General features: G+C 34.6%; 1 pseudogene; it reads right to left on the minus strand.

Annotated features, from left to right (window-relative positions):
* Positions 1-1517: 1517 nt before the first annotated feature.
* LOC137943632 (general transcription and DNA repair factor IIH helicase/translocase subunit XPB1-like) lies at positions 1518-8176 on the minus strand (annotated as a pseudogene).
* Positions 8177-10623: the final 2447 nt, after the last annotated feature.

Here is a 10623-nt window from a genome sequence, read left to right on the forward strand (position 1 = left end):
ATATATAGTTTAAAACCAATTTCACAGTTTACATTTATGCATAGTGATCAAGGTACAAGCCGGAGTAATCACATAGAAAGTACACATATACAATATTTTTAGGTGGTTCATAATTCTTTCACAGATTGCTAGTCCCCCTCCCAAGATGTTTTGGCACCTTGAAACTCCGTTAAGTTGGGGTTGGCCTATGATATTTACAATAAATTGTCTTTAAGGCCAATTATAATACTAGCCATGCAAGGACTTACAACAATTCACTAAGCTCACTAGCCTAACCGGCAAAAGGTTTTTCCAATAGCTAACTAGGGTGGTCTAGCCTAGACTTTTCCACAAATTTGCAACAACTCACTAGGCACATCAACTTAAACCTACAAAAAGATTTTCAACACCGCCTACCTACAAGGTCTTATGCCTCACACAACAACAAACACAACTTTCCAACTTCTATTCTCAACCACGATAATTTTTCTCAAATAATTTTGGAATTAGGACGATTTTACCTATTCAAAGTTTGACCCAATTGCAAATGATTACTTGCTTAGAATATAGTCCAATGTAAATTACATGTTAATAGATAGATTTTAACAATCTAAACACAAGCAAATAAGTACACCAACTCTAAGTACTTACCCATGTAATTAGCAACTTAAAATATCCATTAATGACAGATTTAAAAATATAATCAAGTCAATATAATCTTCAATGACTTGATTAAAAAGTGTAGTCTTCATGTAAATTCGAGATTGGTTTTAATTGCAAACTGGGTAATGCACATACAACTACTTAATGTAATGATTGAAATATCTCAAAGTATATGCATGTATAATACTTAGATTTGATCCACATTTTAATACTTAAGAAAGGCCCTTTCAAATACCCCACTAAAACAACATACAAACATGTATTGATATTATTGATGCTCCAAAATTGATTTCAAATGGTTGTCAACCGCACAGCTATTCACAATGTTATGATTGATTCAAATATGAACTTAAAATTACTTGGCACACATTTAAAAGGCTGAAATATAAGCATTCGATAAGGATTTAAATGATCAAGTAAAAAAATACATAGGTCAATGAAAAAAATTATCGAGTTTGGCTTCCTTTCAAGCTTTAGAGGAGGTAAAAAACTCCTTGAATCATGCGGGAGGGCTTAGGAGGTTTGGTTTTCACTGTGATGAGAGAGAAAGTTTGTTCGGGGTGTGTTTGGGTTAAATAGCACGAGTTCCAACATTTAAAAAATTAGTTATTATGGCTAGAAAATGACTTTTTTTGTATTTTAGAAATAATGGGTTAACAAAGGTTAAGTCCTACCTCCTTCTCTATTTCATGTAAGTCCTACATGTGGTCTTGATTGTTTCAATATCAATTATTTATGCACAAAGTTGATTTTTTACAACATGACATTTTAAGAGGGTTGAATTGTATATTTAGATAAATAAATTTCATCTACATATGATTAGTCAATAAAAAAAATTGAATCAAGCTAGGGGAGGCTGATTTCTCTATTGATACCTAAACGAGCTTAAAGATGGAAGACTCCAAAATGGTGGAATAAACTCCATCCAGCCCCAAAAGCGGCGGAACCCTAAGAGTCTTAAAAGTAATTACAAATGATTTGCTCATGATATGGCCTGGCCCGTGAGCTAAACAGACTTCCAATCCCCTTCTTCCCTTTCATTACAAGACAAAATCCAACACCCATGTCAGGATAATTGCAAGGCCGGCCACCTCACTTGCCACCAAAACCAGAAACAAAACCAGACTCCTCCTCTGTAATCTTCTGCAGTCTCTTCAATCCTATATCTTCCCCTCTTCTGCAGCCTCTCCGTCCTATATCTTCTCCTCTTCTCCTTGTTTTTTTTTTTCTTCTTCTTCTTCTTCTGCCGAGAGGGTGAGAACAAGAGAGAGAGGAGACTTTGATGGATTATCTGTTACCCGCCCCCTGCTCTGAGAGTTAAAATCTTCTGCAACTGAAAAGTTGAGACAACTCTGGGCTTTACTTCGCATAATTTGACTGGAGAGTGAGTTTTTGGGATGTGGGTTTTATTTTTGGTTTTCATCGGAAGAACTAAAAATCCCTAAAAGCTGAACTGTCGATTTTCTTGATCCAGTTGCAGAATTCACCCGAAATATGCAGAGCTAGCTTCTGTGATGGCTCTTTTCCCTAGGCTTTCAGTGATGGGGAACTTGTCTCTTTCTTCTTCTGCCCCACCTCTACCGTCTGCTCCCTTTTGAAATTCCTTTCTTTCTCTCTCTCTCTCTCTCTCTCTCTCTCTCTCTCTCTCTCTCTCTCTCTCTCTCTCTCTCTCTCTCTCTCTCTCTCATAGCATACTCAGTAAGTGCAAAAAGATTATCAGCAAACACAATGATCTTATCACCGCGCTGTTGTTCATGAAACCGGATAAGAAACTCACATGCCCTGAATTTATTTGGGTTCATTATATATAAAGCCTGAAAGAATAAAGACCGTTGCAAAGAAATAAATAAAACCACAATTTTATTCAAAAAATAAAATATAAGAACAGTTAAGTAGGAAAGAAGAGTAACTAATAGAAATACTCTTTGGGTGAAGCAGACTGTTAACATCCTAAAAATAAGAGCATGATGACATAAACACAGTATCAATGTATTTTTTAATAACAATCCAATTAGTTTATGACGGTGCATTTCCATGATTTCAGTGTGAAATTCCCCAGTACAAGAAATAAAACTGCAAAGATTGTACTTGTTCAATACCAAAATCATGGCATACTCATCTGAAGGGTGAACTTCTACATATGCTGACTCCTACCAAAAGAGAGATCTAAGTTGGTTGAAGTCAAAATCAAGTTACTTCAACACTACGGGCAATTCATTAACGAAGTCAGCTTCATGCAGATTAAATTAATAAACCCATCCACTTGAAAAAATAAAGTACATTTAGATAGTCTTTTTAAAATGTAAATTCACTTAAATTAGTCTAAGAACAGGACTATTAACACCTCGAAATTGTTGGAAAATTGTAATGTCACTAAAAATTGCATTGTCAATTGATATACACTTAAAGGTGTAAAATTACTATATGCTAAAAGGCACAAGCTCTCACAATGCATAACAGCTGTCAATAAGAAATATAGGACATAACATATTTCATATTTAAGGCAATCAAAATCAGAAACTGTTTTTTTACATAACCAAATTTATGAATAATCTAGAAAGGTGAAAATACAAACGAGTGCAGAGAGCATATGTAACTAACCTATTTTTTTTTAGAATTTTCTTTCTTCAAATATTCTAAAAAAAACTCTTTTGTCATTGGACACCATACTTCAGCACACTAGACATTTGCAATGAACCCTCCTTTTACAAGATCCAGCCAGTTTGATTCATATAATTTAGGGCCAATAAGGAAGTTCAAATCTGTGATACGTTCATCCTCTCTCACGAGGGTTGCTATGGTATGAAGTTCGAAAGTCAGTTCCTAGCAAATATGAAGAGTGAAGACAACATTCTTTAAGAAGGGCAGATCCAAAATCCATCAAATACCAATACTGACCAGTTAGCCCAAGTTTACAATGAGATTTAGTGATACTAATGACCTTCTGAAACATATGTGCAGGGACAACATGCACCTGAAAACACCGTTTGAAACCCAAATAAAAGGAAACAGTAAGAAAAATTCAATTAGAAAGCACAGGAAGCAGGTAGATAATCTCCGAAGTAAAAAATGTGTAAATCAACAGTGTGAAAGAGTTTAAATTTAGTGAAATCTTTATTTAAGAGCACCAAGATCATATATCCATGTCAGGAACTGCTTAACCTCACAAGGCTAGTGTGCAATCCACATCCAATAGTGACAACACACAATTCGCTAACCAAAATGATCAAGAAATGATGCTGCATAAATGCACTTTGTATATACAACAAACAACTTAGCTACGCTGAAGCAGTTGCTCCGAAAATCATCCACTTAAGAACCTATACTCAGCAAGAGGGTCTAGGTCATAGTTCAAAATAGTTTTCCCTCATGGTCTAACAACTAAAATTATCTAATAGGTGAGAGTTTTGGATCGTAGCCCATACTCTATTTCATATTTTATGTCGCTTTTTGCCATTGACATCAATTTTTCCTTTCTTCCATTAAACACCTACTATAAGTCCAAAGCATACACACATAACTAAAATATAGCTTTACACAAGAAATGTACCTCATCCATGAGAAGCAAACCCCATTCTCGATTTCTTATCTCCTCAATTATCTTCTCAGACTCTTCAGACCTTTTCCCGCCAAAAGCAACCATGTTATAAGTTGTACAACCACACCAGCATTACCATGAAATCTCTCATTACTATCAAAAGTGAAACGACATATCTGATCATCTCGAATAGTAGACCACAACTTGAATTGGAAGGCCCACTGGTCTACAGAAACAACATTTGTTGCTAAACAGAGGCAACTCTTTCGTATTCGACAGGCTGCAGAGACACCAACAAGAGACTTCCCGGCCCCACAAGGAAGAACTATAATTCCTGATCTTGCTCTTCCTACAATTTACTACAAGTTCACCCTCATGCTGAAAAATCTATAATCGAAACAGAAAAGACCAAGCTACACAGAGAAGTAAACAAAATAATCAAATCTCAACTTTAAGACACAAATGTTTAAAGAAAGGTGTGAACCTAGCATCGTATTTAAGAGATCATTTCTTAAATGAAAGCCTCTGGGTATACACATCCAAGGTGGTCTTCTTCAAAACCAACATTATTTCTAAAAAGTGACTGACAATCGACAGCTTGCACCCACCAATTGAGGGCTCATACCATGAAGAGGCTCGCTCATGTTAGAGCAAATTGACAGCCTCATCATTGCCACATTATTCAATCCTCTACATAGGACAAACTCCTACATAACTCAGCAGCATGATGTCTTTGCAAGTGCAAGCATGTGGTAGCATTGACCAACCAACTCTAGGCCACCTCTTGGGTGGTACATCCAAAGCTGGCACCCTCAAAATAGCAAATAATCGAACACAAGTTCTCGACATTACATCTACAAGGTCAAGTAATATAAGAAGAAAAGTTCAAATATAAACGTACAACAAATCAATATGCTTGGACAAGATGCAGAACACCAATCAGTAAAATGTAGTTCAACTAATTTGTGGCAGAAAACACAAAAACCAAGGCACAACAAGAATTTTTTTTCAACGACAACAAGTAAAAAGAAAGAATTTATTATGAAATATATGGAACAACCAGACTATTTGATAGGAGAAAATGAAAGCAAATGTAGAAAAGGATTATCAAGAATGGATATGATAATATTATGCTTCATTAACATATTCTTGATATAGAATCTTATATGATATAGATCGCGATTTAAGATATCACAAGGCACTATGTCAGTACAACAACTCCAAATGACTGGCAACCACAACGGAAGTTCTGAAATTTAAATTTTTTCATCCAATAGCATCACCACCAAAGTTCCTGATAAGTTACTTTAAATAGACCATGTCAGACATTTGGTATTCCACACTACAAAAGAGAGCAGCCTACTTCCAACTACATGATTCTTTAAATTTTTGGTAATAGAAAAATCAGTTGAAATTGCACCTATCATGATGGAGATGTCCACTGGTAAGCATGATTATGTTTGGCCTATGTGACAATCAGTACCGAGATGAAGTAAGATTATACATGAAATTGGAAGAAATCATGGATAACCAATGTGTGTAATATCCAGTTCTAGTGCACTAGCCAATGTAGCCTCTCTGAGAATTCTACACAATGTCTTCAACAGTCTCAACTATTTTGCTGGAGAGTTATATTGACATGAAAAATATTGTCTTACAATAGGCCTCACCATTTCCAAACATTTTACTGAGACTCTTTTCCTGGTATGGGCGTGGCTAAGCCTGAGGCTTCAATTACATGTTTAAGTCAGGGTTCACCTGCAGTTAGCAACATCAAGTCAACAACATACCCATGATGTGTGACAAGGAACAAAACTGGCAGAACATCAAGCATTTGTGAGAAATAAAGCTTACTGTATCATTTTTGAAGTCATACTCCTGCAACATGGGATAATTTAATGCATTTGGTAAGCACCTTTGCTTGACACTTTCAACCTGTAAATGTTTAAGTTAGGTCAAAAAAATTATAACCACTAATCACTTAAATATACATCATCATTCATAGACCACCCTACCTGAGCAGGATCTATTTCAAAAGAATGGGTTTCTTTCTCTTCAGCTACTGCTGCCACATCAGCTCCAGTGAACAACTTCTGATGACCACCACCATCCATTTCACTAAAAGCTTTGCTAACTGTAAATACATCACTTCCTTGTGAACCCTAAACAGTAGATCAAGAGTTTGCATCACCATCAGAATTGTGTCAAAGTTCTCATGATCTATCATAGAAATTTAACCATTTATCTGAAGGTTTAGCCATAGTGACAAATAATCTATCCATGCTGCAGTGTGATAGTGGCTTTGGAGATGATAGTTTTGATTCACTATGCAGGCAAAAAATGATTAAATTATTTAACAACACAATTTTTTTTTTTTTCAAAAGAGATGTTCAAACTCCACTTCCCTTCTATGAAAAAGAACAAGAGCAGAAGTTATTTTCTTCCACTGTAACAAGCAAACAACTTCATGATTTAAATGGTAAATTCAACCATTTTGAATAATAGTAAAATATGTAAAGAATAGGCATATAGATGAATCCATAGAAACTCCTATGTAAATTTTACGTCACTCGCCAAAAAGATAAGAGAAAAGACTAAAAATAAAAAGGCACAACTCAGAATAACACCTCAGAAAAATATAGTGGACATGCATGAAGAAAATAATAGCAAACTAAATTACCTCATTGGAATAAATTCTCTCTTTAGATATAACCTCGTCCTTCAGCAAAGTCTTCAGCACCTGCAAGTATCATTTAAAGCATAAGTTCCAAATTCCCCTCATCACCATAAGAATAATGATAATGATAATAACAACATCAATAATAATAATAAACCACTTGTGCTAGAATACGAGACCAAATTCGCACCTCCGGGAAAGGGGACTCCATAAAGTACCGGTTCTTCTTAAGTACAAGTTTTACTTTCCCATAATTAGAAGTTGAAGCATAAATGAAATCAATCATTTCTTTAGGGAGCTTAGTCTTTGATAGCTTGTTCAAAACAGTAATTATAGTTTCAGTCTCGAGCCCAACAGAAACATCACCATACAAGGAATGAGGCGCCAAGTTATACTCATGCATAGACTCTGGCCTGCACAACATTTTTCCAACAAAATGAAAATGAGCAACCACACAGAGTTTTATGTAGAAGAAAATAGAAGGACATCTTAAATACTGGCAAACGGGCTTAGCAATTGCAATGAGGAAATCATTGGCTTGCTTATACAACGGTGATCCGGCCATCAGCGCAAGCCCATAAAGGGCGGTTTGCATGATCAGGCTTTAATTCAAGTTTAGAACATCCCCTCTTCGTCAGTTCGCTTTCATCTTCATAATCCATATTCCGTACCCATAAACACAATTCAAGCACCTAAAGTAAACTAAAAACAAAAAGCTAAAACAAAACGAAAAAATGAATAAAAGTAATACCTTCACGACGATCCTCATCAAAATCTTCGGCATAATCAACATCATCATCAACAACAGCAATTCGATAATCCTCCTGCCAAGAAAAAACAATCAGGGGAAGAGCAGGAGAGCAACCAAATACAGAACGAGAGTTGGGGTTTTCAAAATTATAAAACCTTAGAGGAAGTCCTGAGCTTCTTACTAGGCTGACCTTTTTCCCCTGCAAATGAAGAGACATGAAGACATTTTAGCTCACAGAGAATTGAACCATAGGATTGAATAATTAGGAGAAAGAAAGAAAGTAGTACCATGTGTTGTCTTTTTAGTCTTTTCTATCCAGCCTCTTTTCTAAATAGTCTTTTTAGTCTTTTCTATCCAGTCTCTTTTCTAAATTAATAGTCTATTTGCCATCAAGTGTTGTCAAATTATGGATGGCTTCTGAGTCGAAATCAAAGTTTTCGTGTTCATCTTGGGAATAACACTGAATAGTCTGAGTTCCAATTCTTGTGGATCCAGTTTTACTGGAAGCATCTGAATCGTTCTTCTCATAACCTTGTTCTTTTAAGTATTCTTCAAAATATTCTTTCATCATCTAATTGATTTCCTCTGGGTTTGTATACTGCTTTTCTGTAGGCTCTATCTGCTGTTTGTCTTTCTTTTTCTCTTCTGACATTTTTGGCAAATGTCCAGCCATCAACGGTCTTGATGAGTCTTTACCGGCTGCCATTTGAGTCGGACTAGCTAGTGAAAACCCTTCACTAGTAGGGATCTGGTTACAAATAGTACCTATTGCCTTGGTTTTTAGTCTTCTGTTTTCTTCTTCCAATTATTTGATGTATCCTTTTAGGAAGTCATTTTTCTCTTCTAGAAGTCTTCTTTTCTCATTCAGTCTTTGTATGGTTCTGGCTAAGGTTTCACAAAGGTCACAGAAAATAATTCTTTTATTATGCATGGCAACGCCATAGGATACTTGATCTTCTCTCACATGTTTCAAGGAAGGGGCTATGTAATAATTTGTCCCTATTGTTAACTTGGCTGCTTCTAAGGCTTCTTGCAGATTATTAAAACCTTTGTAAATGGGTCTTTTAAAATTTTGGATGCTCTCAACAACTTCGGTCCAGGAATGGAAGACTCCAAGAGTATGACCTTGAAAAACTACATAAAAATTAAAACTTTTCTTTTTCTGAGAAAAATATTCTGAAAGCCCATTTATGCTGGCTAAGAAATACTTCTGATCTTTTGGAATTCTTTGATAAGAAAGCCATAAATTTTCTAGTAAACATTGTTCTTCTTTTGTTACAGAAATGCTTGGTAAAGTTTTAAAAGTAATATTAGATTTAGGAAAAACTACTAATTTCTGGCTACCAAAATTAAGAAATTCTTGACCATAATTATTAAATCTAGATGAAGTTGGTCTGGAGGATGGTCTGGAAAATCCATCTGTTCAATTAACCATAATAATCAGTGAGACTATTATTCTTACCCTTAATGTGTTCAAATTCAATCTTATACCCATTTCCTGTAATAATATCTACTAGATTTAGCCATCTTCTTCTGCTTATTTTATTTTCTTTACTTCTTTGGAAATATTTAACTATAGCTTCACAATCTGTTCTTAAAGTGAATTCTTGTTTGTTAATAATAAATAATCTAAATGATTCTAAAGAATAAATTATTGCTAGGATTTCTGAGTCTATGTTACTCATATTTCCTTTCTCTTTAAATTTCCAGCTAGCATAACTACAATTTTTTGTTTGCTCTTTCTCGCTATACTTATGGGGTTTAGCTATAAGAACACCACCCCATCCTAAATTACTTCCGTCAGTTTCTATTATAAGGTAATCGGAGTCTAAAGACATTTGTAATTTGGACAACTTTTGGATTTTTTCTTTAACCTTTTTGACCAAAATTTTATCTTCTTGATGAAAGAATTTTTGGCATGTTGGAGAGGTTTTTCCATACAAAGGGCCAATGATTTTTCCTATGTCTTTAATAAAGGGTCTAGCATAATTGACATCTCCTAAAAATTTTCGAAGTTGTTTTGTATCTGATAGATCATCTGGCATTTCTAAAATTTTCTTGGAAATATGTTCTTGTAATTCTATTTGTCTTTGTCCTATATTTACTCCTAAGAATTTTATATATTCTTTAAATAATTCAATTTTTGTTTTGCTAATAATGATTCTTTCTTGCATAAAAGTGGCTAATACTAATTGTAAATGACCTATATGTTCTTCAATAGTTTTGCTAAAAACTAGAATGTCTTCTATGTAAACTAGAACAAAAGTGTCATATTTTTTAAATATATTATCCATCTTTCTTTGGAAAATTGCAGGTGCATTCTTTAAACCAAAAGGCATTACCATTCAAAATGTCCTTCTGGACATGTGAATGCCATCCATTCTATACTATCAGGGTGCATTTTTACCTGCCAAAACCCTGACTTGCAGTCAAACTTACCAAATATATTTTTATCTTGAATTTTATTAATTAGTTGAGACTTATCTGGTATGTTATAGCTATCGGTAACAGTGTTATCGTTTAATCTTTTATAGTTAATAACCATTCTAGATTTACCGCTTTTCTGTTCACTGTGTTTTCTTACTATACAGGCTGCGGATCTATGGGGGCTAATAGATTTTCTAATGGTTCCTAAATTTAGTAGTTCTGTGATATGAAGTTTAAAATCTTCCCTATCTAGGTTAGTAGCTTCTATATTGGTTGTTTTAACTATATAATTGGGATTTAATAATTCTAACCTACACTGTATATGATTATTATCCCAATGTTTTAGGGGATTCTCTCCAAAATATTCTAATTGGTCTAATTTGTCTATGATCTGTTGTAAGTGATGTTTATCTTTATGATGAACGTTAATTATTTCTAAATATAGTTTTTCTGTGTCTAAGAAAGTATAATCTAAATCTATCAATCTTTCTATCCAATCATCCATATCTTCATCTTCACCCATTACCTCTTCTGGATAATCTTGAGGACTTGGTAATTGTTGGATGTAGGTCTCGGGTTGAACTGACA

The sequence above is a fragment of the Aristolochia californica genome, unplaced genomic scaffold (assembly GCF_029961685.1).
Source record: "Aristolochia californica isolate CCGP_79_NKW_82.1479 unplaced genomic scaffold, dmAriCali1.0.hap1 SCAF_11, whole genome shotgun sequence".
Classification (NCBI taxonomy): Eukaryota; Viridiplantae; Streptophyta; class Magnoliopsida; order Piperales; family Aristolochiaceae; genus Aristolochia; species Aristolochia californica.